Consider the following 12,021-nt stretch of genomic DNA (forward strand, 5'->3'; position numbering starts at 1 on the left):
AACAGGAACAAAATAGTACACCACTTAGATGTACGTAGGTGGTATGCACTTATGAGGGGAGGACAATGCGCTCCAGTACGCTTAAAACAATATTTGTGTACAACACCAGCAGTATACACCAGTGCTGCAGTACACAGTCGCTGTGTACTACACTCAACATTGCACTTTCTCTCTCAATCTCACTCCCTTCTCTACCAGTACTCCTAGACAGGATTTGGGCTTGAGGTGAATCGCTGCTGTTCTGTGCAACACACTACTCTCTGTCCCTCTCTGTAATAGAACACTGATGTGACTGGGAGGTGAATTGCTGCTGTAAAAATGCTTTTCTGTGCAACACACTGCTCTCTGTCTCTCTCTCTGTGCAAAAGAACGCTGATGTGACTGGTAGGTGAATCGCTGCTTGAGAAATGCTTTTCTGTGCAACACACACTGCTGTCTGTCCCTCTCTATCTCTCTGCAATAAAAGGCTGAAGTGAATGGCCACAAGATGGCTGCTGATTATATACGGCTGTAACATCACAGGGATGGCTGGCTGCTGATAGGCTGCATGCTGCATGTGGATCAGGGTCATCCCACCGAACCTTGTTCTTGCCTTCCCAGGATTCCTTACCCCATGTCCTCATATGTGGATCTGCCACTTTAGATGTCCTGGAGCCTGGACCGCACTAAATGGAGTTTAATGAAGCGATGCGCGCAATCGAATTGCGGCGATATTTGTTAATTTTTCCTGAAATTCAACAAATTTGGCATATTCTATTTGCTCATCCCTAGAGAGAATCATCAGAGGATGCGACACTGAAAATGAAAGGTAGAGAATATATTAATGATTAATTACTGAACCATCGTCAAATAGTTATTGAGCACCGCTGTGACTTTGACAAATTACCTTTCCATTTTTGTGACTGATATGCAATTTGAATAATACAGCTTTGCTGTAGTCTTGTCAGTAAAAGACCTTTTAATGGGATTCCTGGGGTCTTATAAAGACAGCTTTGTCATGCTATGGTAATGGATGATATTTTCAGCTTATAAATAAGACACATTAAGAAAAAAGACAGAGAGAATGGGAAATGTGATCAGAAGGTTGAAGAAGCAGCCAGGTTAATTGAATTGTTTATGGATAATGACAGATTGTAATTTTCATTAGGGGTTACCTTTTTTTAATGTAATTTTTTTTTCTTTTCTGCAAAATGCAAAAACTATTTTTTTTATAAACTGTCCTTGATTAAGAAAAATATGGCACAGGCTTAGTAGCTGAACCCACTCCATGCATAGGAAGTGCTGGGCTCAGCTACTGAACCCATGGCATTTAAATGGATAAATGACAGGTGCGGCACGCACCTGTTGGGTGTGAGCTCATCACCCCCTTCAATGTAATTGTAGGTTGCAGATTGGTTACTATGGCAGCTGAAAGCCTGTACTAGGCCTGCCATAGTAAAAGTGCCTCAGCCAGGCTTTAATACATACATTTAGGTGCACTACTGTGGTAGATGTAGACAGGGACATAGGGCTTACTCTCAAAATGGTGTTAAAATTTAGACATTAGCCAATATATCCTTATATGAAGGACATACCTGAGCCCGCACACCAACGCCAAGGTTTCCCAAGTGGCACAGGACCTAACAATAATCTTGTACCTGGATTTGTATCAACTCCAAATTGAATGCGCCTTAATCACTATTATAGGCAGCATTTTGGTGCACCTGTGAGGCTGGCAACAATTTAGCCTACTTGGGTTGGGCTTATAGCCTTCCTCCCTCCTCTCACTGTATGTGTGCTCAGCCATACTGGACTGAAGTGGGAGTAGGCTGTGAGTCAGACCTAATGCCTGTCACGATGCCGGCTGGCAGGTAGTGGATCCTCTGTGCCAGAGAGGGATTGGCGTGGACCGTGCTAGTGGACCGGTTCTAAGCCACTACTGGTTTTCACCAGAGCCCGCCGCAAAGCGGGATGGTCTTGCTGCGGCGGTAGTGACCAGGTCGTATCCACTAGCAACGGCTCACCTCTCTGGCTGCTGAAGATAGGCGCGGTACAAGGGAGTAGGCAGAAGCAAGGTCAGACGTAGCAGAAGGTCGGGGCAGGCAGCAAGGATCGTAGTCAGGGGCAACGGCAGAAGGTCTGGAACACAGGCTAGGAACACACAAGGAACGCTTTCACTGGCACAATGGCAACAAGATCCGGCAAGGGAGTGCAGGGGAAGTGAGGTGATATAGGGAAGTGCACAGGTGAACACACTAATTGGAACCACTGCGCCAATCAGCGGCGCAGTGGCCCTTTAAATCGCAGAGACCCGGCGCGCGCGCGCCCTAGGGAGCGGGGCCGCGCGCGCCGGGACAGAACAGACGGGGAGCGAGTCAGGTACGGGAGCCGGGGTGCGCATCGCGAGCGGGCGCTACCCGCATCGCGAATCGCATCCCGGCTGGCAGCGGAATCGCAGCGCCCCGGGTCAGAGGATGTGACCGGAGCACTGCAGCGGGGAGAGTGAAGCGAGCGCTCCGGGGAGGAGCGGGGACCCGGAGCGCTCGGCGTAACAGTACCCCCCCCCTTGGGTCTCCCCCTCTTCTTAGAGCCTGAGAACCTGAGGAGCAGACTTTTGTCTAGGATGTTGTCCTCAGGTTCCCAGGATCTCTCTTCAGGACCACAACCCTCCCAGTCCACCAAAAAAAAAGTTTTCCCTCTGACCTTCTTGGAAGCCAAGATTTCTCTGACAGAGAAGACGTCCGAGGAGCCGGAAACAGGAGTGGGAGGAACAGATTTGGGAGAAAAACGGTTGAGGATGAGTGGTTTGAGAAGAGAGACGTGAAAGGCATTAGGGATACGAAGAGAAGGAGGAAGAAGAAGTTTATAAGAGACAGGATTAATTTGACACAAAATTTTGAAAGGACCAAGATAGCGTGGTCCCAACTTGTAGCTAGAGACACGGAAGCGGACATATTTAGCGGAGAGCCATACCTTGTCTCCAGGGGAAAAAACGGGAGGAGCTCTTCTTTTCTTATCCGCGAACTTCTTCATGCATGATGAAGCCTGTAAGAGAGAATTTTGGGTCTCTCTCCATATGATGGAAAGGTCACGAGAAATTTCATCCACAGCGGGCAGACCAGAGGGCAAGGGAGTAGGGAGGGGGGGAAGAGGGTGACGGCCGTACACCACGAAAAATGGGGATTTGGAGGAAGATTCAGAGACCCTGAAGTTATACGAGAATTCGGCCCATGGGAGGAGATCTGCCCAGTCATCCTGGCGGGAGGAAACAAAATGTCGCAAATAATCACCCAAGATCTGGTTAATTCTTTCTACTTGTCCATTGGACTGGGGATGATATGCAGAAGAAAAATTTAATTTAATCTTGAGTTGTTTACAGAGAGCCCTCCAGAATTTAGACACGAATTGGACGCCTCTATCCGAGACAATCTGCGTAGGCAACCCGTGAAGACGAAAAATGTGTACAAAAAATTGTTTAGCCAACTGAGGCGCAGAAGGAAGACCAGGAAGAGGGATGAAATGTGCCATTTTGGAGAATCGATCAACGACCACCCAAATAACAGTGTTGCCACGGGAAGGGGGTAAATCAGTAATAAAATCCATACCAATCAGAGACCAAGGCTGTTCGGGGACAGGCAGAGGATGAAGAAAACCAGCGGGCTTCTGGCGAGGAGTCTTATCCCGGGCACAGATAGTGCAGGCTCGCACAAAGTCCACAACATCCGTCTCCAGAGTCGGCCACCAATAGAAGCGGGAGATGAGTTGCACAGATTTCTTGATGCCCGCATGACCTGCGAGATGGGAGGAGTGACCCCATTTGAGGATTCCGAGGCGTTGGCGTGGAGAAACAAAGGTCTTTCCTGGAGGAGTCTGCCTGATGGAAGCAGGAGAAGTGGAGATCAGGCAGTCAGGTGAAATGATGTGTTGCGGAGAGAGTTCAACTTCTGAGGCATCCGAGGAACGAGAGAGAGCATCGGCCCTAATGTTCTTATCGGCAGGACGAAAGTGAATCTCAAAATTAAATCGGGCAAAGAACAGAGACCACCGGGCCTGGCGAGGATTCAGCCGTTGGGCAGACTGGAGGTAGGAGAGGTTCTTGTGGTCGGTGTAGATAATAACAGGAAAACTTGATGCCTCCAGCAGATGCCTCCATTCCTCAAGTGCTAATTTAATGGCTAGAAGCTCTCGATCCCCGATGGAGTAGTTCCTCTCCGCTGGAGAGAAGGTCCTAGAGAAAAAACCACAAGTGACAGCATGCCCGGAAGAATTTTTTTGTAGAAGAACAGCTCCAGCTCCCACAGAGGAGGCATCAACCTCCAATAGGAAGGGTTTGGAAGGGTCCGGTCTGGAGAGGACGGGAGCCGAAGAAAAGGCAGACTTGAGTCGTTTAAAGGCGTCTTCTGCTTGAGGAGGCCAGGACTTGGGATCAGCATTTTTTTTGGTTAAAGCCACGATAGGAGCCACAATGGTAGAAAAATGTGGAATAAATTGCCTGTAATAATTGGCGAACCCCAAAAAGCGTTGGATAGCACGGAGTCCGGAGGGACGTGGCCAATCTAAGACGGCAGAGAGTTTGTCTGGATCCATCTGTAGTCCCTGGCCAGAGACCAAATATCCTAGAAAAGGAAGAGATTGGCATTCAAACAGACATTTCTCAATTTTGGCATAGAGTTGATTGTCACGAAGTCTCTGAAGAACCATACGGACATGCTGGCGGTGTTCTTCTAGATTGGCAGAAAAAATTAGGATATCGTCCAGATATACAACAACACAGGAGTATAACAGATCACGAAAAATTTCATTGACAAAGTCTTGGAAGACGGCAGGGGCGTTGCACAGGCCAAAGGGCATGACCAGATACTCAAAGTGTCCATCTCTGGTGTTAAATGCCGTTTTCCACTCATCCCCCTCTCTGATGCGGATGAGGTTATAGGCGCCTCTTAAGTCCAATTTAGTAAAGATGTGGGCACCTTGGAGGCGATCAAAGAGTTCAGAGATGAGGGGTAAGGGGTAGCGGTTCTTAACCGTGATTTTATTAAGACCGCGGTAGTCAATGCAAGGACGTAGGGAGCCATCTTTTTTGGACACAAAGAAAAATCCGGCTCCGGCAGGAGAGGAGGATTTACGGATAAAGCCCTTTTTTAGATTCTCCTGGACGTATTCAGACATGGCAAGAGTCTCTGGGGCAGAGAGAGGATAAATTCTGCCCCGGGGTGGAGTAGTGCCCGGGAGGAGGTCGATAGGACAATCATAAGGCCTGTGAGGAGGTAGAGTCTCAGCTTGTTTTTTGCAGAAAACATCCGCGAAGTCCATATAGGCCTTAGGGAGACCGGTTACTGGAGGAACCACAGAGTTACGGCAAGGGTTACTGGAAACCGGTTTTAGACAGTTTTTGGAACAAGAGGACCCCCAACTCTTGATCTCCCCAGTGGACCAATCCAGGGTTGGGGAATGAAGTTGAAGCCAGGGAAGTCCAAGGAGAATTTCCGAGGTGCAATTGGGGAGGACCAAAAGTTCAATCCTCTCGTGATGAGATCCGATGCTCATAAGAAGGGGCTCCGTGCGGAAACGTATGGTACAGTCCAATCTTTCATTATTTACACAATTGATATAGAGGGGTCTGGCGAGACTGGTCACCGGGATGTTGAACCTGTTGACGAGAGAGGCCAAAATAAAATTTCCTGCAGATCCAGAGTCCAAGAAGGCCACAGTAGAGAAGGAGAAGGCAGAGGCAGACATCCGCACAGGCACAGTAAGACGTGGAGAAGCAGAGTAGACATCAAGGACTGTCTCACTTTTGTGCGGAGTCAGCGTACGTCTTTCCAGGCGGGGAGGACGGATAGGACAATCCCTCAGGAAGTGTTCGGTACTAGCACAGTACAGGCAGAGGTTCTCCATACGGCGTCGTGTCCTCTCTTGAGGTGTCAGGCGAGACCGGTCGACCTGCATAGCCTCCACGGCGGGAGGCACAGGAACAGATTGCAGGGGACCAGAGGAGAGAGGAGCCGAGGAGAAGAAACGCCTCGTGCGAACAGAGTCCATATCTTGGCGGAGTTCCTGACGCCTTTCGGAAAAACGCATGTCAATGCGAGTGGCTAGGTGAATAAGTTCATGTAGATTAGCAGGAATTTCTCGTGCGGCCAGAACATCTTTAATGTTGCTGGATAGGACTTTTTTGAAGGTCGCGCAGAGGGCCTCATTATTCCAGGACAATTCTGAAGCAAGAGTACGGAATTGTACGGCATACTCGCCAACGGAAGAATTACCCTGGACCAGGTTCAACAGGGCAGTCTCAGCAGAAGAGGCTCGGGCAGGTTCCTCAAAGACACTTCGGATTTCCGAGAAGAAGGAGTGTACAGAGGCAGTGACGGGGTCATTGCGGTCCCAGAGCGGTGTGGCCCATGACAGGGCTTTTCCGGACAGAAGGCTGACTACGAAAGCCACCTTAGACCTTTCAGTGGGAAACAGGTCCGACATCATCTCCAGATGCAGGGAACATTGGGAAAGAAAGCCACGGCAAAACTTAGAGTCCCCATCAAATTTATCCGGCAAGGATAGGCGTAGCCCAGGAGCGGCCACTCGCTGCGGAGGAGGTGCAGGAGCTGGCGGAGGAGATGACTGCTGAAGCTGTGGTAGTAACTGTTGTAGCATAACGGTCAGTTGAGACAGCTGTTGGCCTTGTTGCGCTATCTGTTGTGACTGCTGGGCGACCACCGTGGTGAGGTCAGCGACAACTGGCAGAGGAACTTCAGCGGGATCCATGGCCGGATCTACTGTCACGATGCCGGCTGGCAGGTAGTGGATCCTCTGTGCCAGAGAGGGATTGGCGTGGACCGTGCTAGTGGACCGGTTCTAAGCCACTACTGGTTTTCACCAGAGCCCGCCGCAAAGCGGGATGGTCTTGCTGCGGCGGTAGTGACCAGGTCGTATCCACTAGCAACGGCTCACCTCTCTGGCTGCTGAAGATAGGCGCGGTACAAGGGAGTAGGCAGAAGCAAGGTCAGACGTAGCAGAAGGTCGGGGCAGGCAGCAAGGATCGTAGTCAGGGGCAACGGCAGAAGGTCTGGAACACAGGCTAGGAACACACAAGGAACGCTTTCACTGGCACAATGGCAACAAGATCCGGCAAGGGAGTGCAGGGGAAGTGAGGTGATATAGGGAAGTGCACAGGTGAACACACTAATTGGAACCACTGCGCCAATCAGCGGCGCAGTGGCCCTTTAAATCGCAGAGACCCGGCGCGCGCGCGCCCTAGGGAGCGGGGCCGCGCGCGCCGGGACAGAACAGACGGGGAGCGAGTCAGGTACGGGAGCCGGGGTGCGCATCGCGAGCGGGCGCTACCCGCATCGCGAATCGCATCCCGGCTGGCAGCGGAATCGCAGCGCCCCGGGTCAGAGGATGTGACCGGAGCGCTGCAGCGGGGAGAGTGAAGCGAGCGCTCCGGGGAGGAGCGGGGACCCGGAGCGCTCGGCGTAACAATGCCGCTGTAATTGCCCACTGGCCCCTGGCATTGCCCATACGGCACAGGTAGGTTTAGTGTTAGGTCCTGTGCCACTTGAGAAACCTTGACATTGGTGTGCGGACTCAGGTAATTCCTTTATATAAGGATATACTGGCTAATGTCTCAATTTTAACATCATTTTGAGGGTTAGTATTGCACCAAAATTTTTGTATTCTATATGTTACACATCCACACTTTTCATCGGGTGTAGGATGCCAATGTGGCACATGTAGTCTGCTGCAGGCATCCCCCATTGTATGCATTTTATGCTGGGGATTGCCCTTAGCTATGGACCACAAGGGCAGGATCTGCTCCACCAATATAAATGCACAACTGCATTTGGGGTTGAGCATTTCCTGCCATTTGAAACCACGTTTCAAGCAATCAAAAAGTCCAATCTTAACCAATATGATAAAAAAAAATGAATGGCACATAAAATTTACTCTCATACATCCCCATAGACAGAAAAATAAAAAAAAGTTAGAGCAGTTTTAAGCATATTTATTTTTTAAGAAAAAAGTTTAATGTCATATTTTGATTTTGTAAATTGAACTTGAGACCGCACTGAAATAAAACAAGAGTCAAAAGAGACAAAAAATTGCACCATCACAAACAAGGGACAGAAAATCTGCATGGAATTCTACGTGAATTTTCCACACTGAATTCCACCTAAATGTATTGCCCATTAACTTTAATGGGATTCTTTAATGGGACACTTTCATTCACACACCAGAATTTTTTCAATGTAGTATTCGGCTGCTGAAATTCCGATTCCCGCAGTTCAGAAAAATATAAATCTTGTCTTATAATTTTTCCGGACTTCGGCTGAGGAATCCCATTAAAGTCAATGGGGTTGATTTTCTGCTGAATTTGTGGAATGGATGTGAAATGCTTGCAGATTATCCATTCCATTCCACACAAACCTTGAATGTTTAATTAAATAAAGTCTATCTTTTACTGAGCTGAGGAATCATGCGGAATTCATCCGGAAATTCTGCATACATTCTGCATGAATTCCACACAGATTCCACAAATGATTAAAAAAATCTCTAGAATTTTACAGAGAACCAATGAGGAGGCAGAATTCATGCAGATATATAAAATTTCCGTTGTGTGAACACGGCCGAATTTATGCACAGAATTCTGCATGGAATTCTGCATGAAAAATCTTTATGAATTTATAGCCAATACACTTCAATGGAATTCCTGCAGTGGAAATTCTGCTGTGTGAACGGGACAGCGGAATCCATTGAAGTGTATTGGCTATAAATTTATGCAGAATTTTCATGCAGAATTCCATGCTGAAATTCTGCCGTTTGAACTTAGCCTCAGGGTTTATACACACTACAGAATTTCCGCTCAGAGTTATATTCCGAGGGTGGCTGGCACGGACATTACCATTCCTTATTGCCGGCAATGCATTTTGCTCTGAATTCCGAAGAAATATTGAACATGGTCATTCTTTCAGCAGATGGATTTCAGAGGTGAAAAAGCTCTAAAACTACAATTCCATAGTTTGCACATAGTTTCCGCTGGGAAATTCTGTAGTGTGCATGGGCCCTCAAAATGTCTGCATTACAGTTATAATGCTAACTTTACCTTATTTTAAGTTTGTGATATTGATAAGGAGGTATGATCATTCTTGTGGATATTTTTTTTTAATGTTCATTTCTTACATCATTTAATTGCCATTCAAAGTGGTATACTCTTCTGGGACATTTATGGCATTTCCACGTGACATGCCATAAATGTTCCCTAGATGTGGGATTTACCTGCCCCTGTCTCCTCTGTTTTTGGCCAACAGGTGGTAGGTAAGCTGGAAAGGCGATGCAGGTGAGTTACCCAATTTACGCAAATCCCTTTGACTTTAATTGGAGTAGTGCTAAGGGTGCAACCATCTGAGCTACTCTGTTTACTTATATTCTGGAATCATGCAAATATTGTAGCTCATAGGGCTATGCCATTTGCAAAACTCCCGTTAGAGAGAATTATACAAATTTTATACCCCTTCAGTGGCAGAAATAGGTCAGAGTGGGATGAGAGCCATTAGTCTTAAAATATGGTGGGTCTCACATCTAGTGGACATTGTCAGTAGATCTAACAGCTGTTGTAGCAGGCCTTAAAGATGACACCACTTATAAATGATCAAAACAGCAGTGCTTATAGGAATACTGTAGTGGAATATAACTTATCCTCTATAGATCCTCTATCCAACCTCTTGAACCTCCCAAGTGTACAGGGCCACTGCATTCTGTGCTCCACCGAAACCCTCCGTCCATGTAACCCATAGAGATACATAAAGGGGAGGAGGCTATAGCGCCTTCCTTCAGGGAGGGGGGCACGGTGCTTCCTGCAGATTGCCACGTACAGGAGATCGCGGGGGGTCGCAGCAGTAGCACCCCCTGCGATCTATAACTTATCCCCTAAGAGGATAAAGGATAAGTTATATTCCACTACAGTATTCCTTTAATTTATGAGTCTGGAACAACTTAGGCTGGGTTCACACCCCGTTTTGTAACTACGGTTCCCGTATACGGCTGGGAGGAGGGGGGCGGGGCTTAATCGCAGCGCCCGCACTCAGCCGTATAGGGGAACCGTATTTAATGCATGTCTATGAGCCCACTGGAGTGAACCGCAGCCTCCGGTCGGCTGCATTTTCGGCCGTATGCGTTTTCCCGACGGTAGCCAAAAACGCGGTCGACCACGTTTTTGCCTGCAGTCGGGAAATTGCATACGGATGAAAACGCAGCCGACCGAAGGCTGTGGATATTCCTTGAATGTCCCAGATGGGAATGCTCCTTTAAATGACATGTGTATATGCCCAATTAAAATTTCAAAAATAATGAAACAAGTAATGAAAGTACAAAGAGACAATAATATTTTATGGCATTATTCCAAGCAACTATTTATCATGAAATGAGCATGTCAAATTTTTTGACATAAAAATATGACCTGGTCTTGTAATGGTTAATTCAATATACAAATTAGCTTTCTTTCCCTACAAATCCAATACCGCTTGCATTTGCCATTCATGTTCCAGAAGTGCCATGTAATGAATCTATTTATTGTTTAATGGTTTGTTTGTTTAATTATTTATTTTTTAAATAATACTAGTAGACATAGTAAAAAAAAATGACTATCAAAGAATACAATAGAACATAACTTTAAACAAGGCATAGTAAAGGATTGTGTTGTCACACGTCAGTCCAACAAATGGAGCTTTGCTATTAGTAATTTACCCTGCAGAAGTGACAAAAGATCAATACTTTGATGCTAATGGATATACAGTCAAAACATGAGACGCAGTCACTCACTTAGGCTAAAACCTGTGAAAACGCTACTATCAGTGTAAGTAAACCTCTTTATTGTCAGTAGATTCAACAGCTTCTGTAGCTAGCCTTAAAGATGACGCCACGTATTAGTTATCATACTGACACAAGGTCAAAACAGCAGCGTTCCATTCATGATTCTAGAACTACTTACAGAGACACTACGCAACTGCTTCACCAATAGAACCAGGGGACGTTTTGTTGTCATCTTTCTTGGTATTTATTCCCAGCTTGCTTTGATCTGTAAAAAGCTGGCGCCATATGTATTTTGTTCAATTTTCTATGGGTTGCCATTAAAACTATGCATTTGCCAAGTACAAAGCTGGATTCTAGTTGCTTGTTCTGGCCCTCTCCATCGTGCCTTTAAATAATTAATCAACTCATGCATTATGCACTAATCTAAATGCATTAACAAGTACTTAATTGGGTCCCACTTGATCCTAGTACCCTGCAATATATTGTATTACTTGTAAATCAATTCTACATCTTTCTGCCTCCTCTGGACAGTGTATGTAAGCGCTCTGCAGGTAGTGACAGAGGCAATGTCTCTTGATCTGTTCCTGATATCCATCTGGTGTATAGTTTGTCTTATTATGTACATTATGAATCTTTAAAGAAGTAAAATGTTACTATCTACACTTGATTGATTTGATACCATTAAATTATTGTGAATTATTTGTTCTCTTGCTGGAAGAAAACTGATGTCCTTGTAGCTAGTTCCTGGTAAGAAAGATTGCTCTGATTTTATTGTATTCTTCATGTGTTTTTTATGTTATATTTTTTGAAAGTATTCAGTATTTTCTATGCCCCGTTGCTATTTATTTTCAAAATATGCTACATTTCTTATAAACAAAAGAATGTTGTAATATGACAATTTTAACCCTATAAAACACGATTTTTTTACTTTCATTCACATTAGTTGCCATTATTATGGGCCGTTATTAATAACAGACGTTATTTTGTGACAGGCGAATGAATGGAAGAAATAGTGCATGCACTATTTCTCTCGTTACTATCGCTCGTCACAAAATAAAGGCCGTTATTAATAACAGGTGATAATGGGTTAAAACGGATATTTAAAAAATCCATAGACTATAATGGGAATTTTCTAACACCCGTTTAACGGCTGATTTTCAAGATTTTTATGACGGACGTTCATTACGGATACATTTTTATAGCGTGAAAGAAGCCTAACGAATATTCTGCAAAAAA

This window comes from Hyla sarda, chromosome 2 (genome assembly GCF_029499605.1).
Source record: "Hyla sarda isolate aHylSar1 chromosome 2, aHylSar1.hap1, whole genome shotgun sequence".
Classification (NCBI taxonomy): Eukaryota; Metazoa; Chordata; class Amphibia; order Anura; family Hylidae; genus Hyla; species Hyla sarda.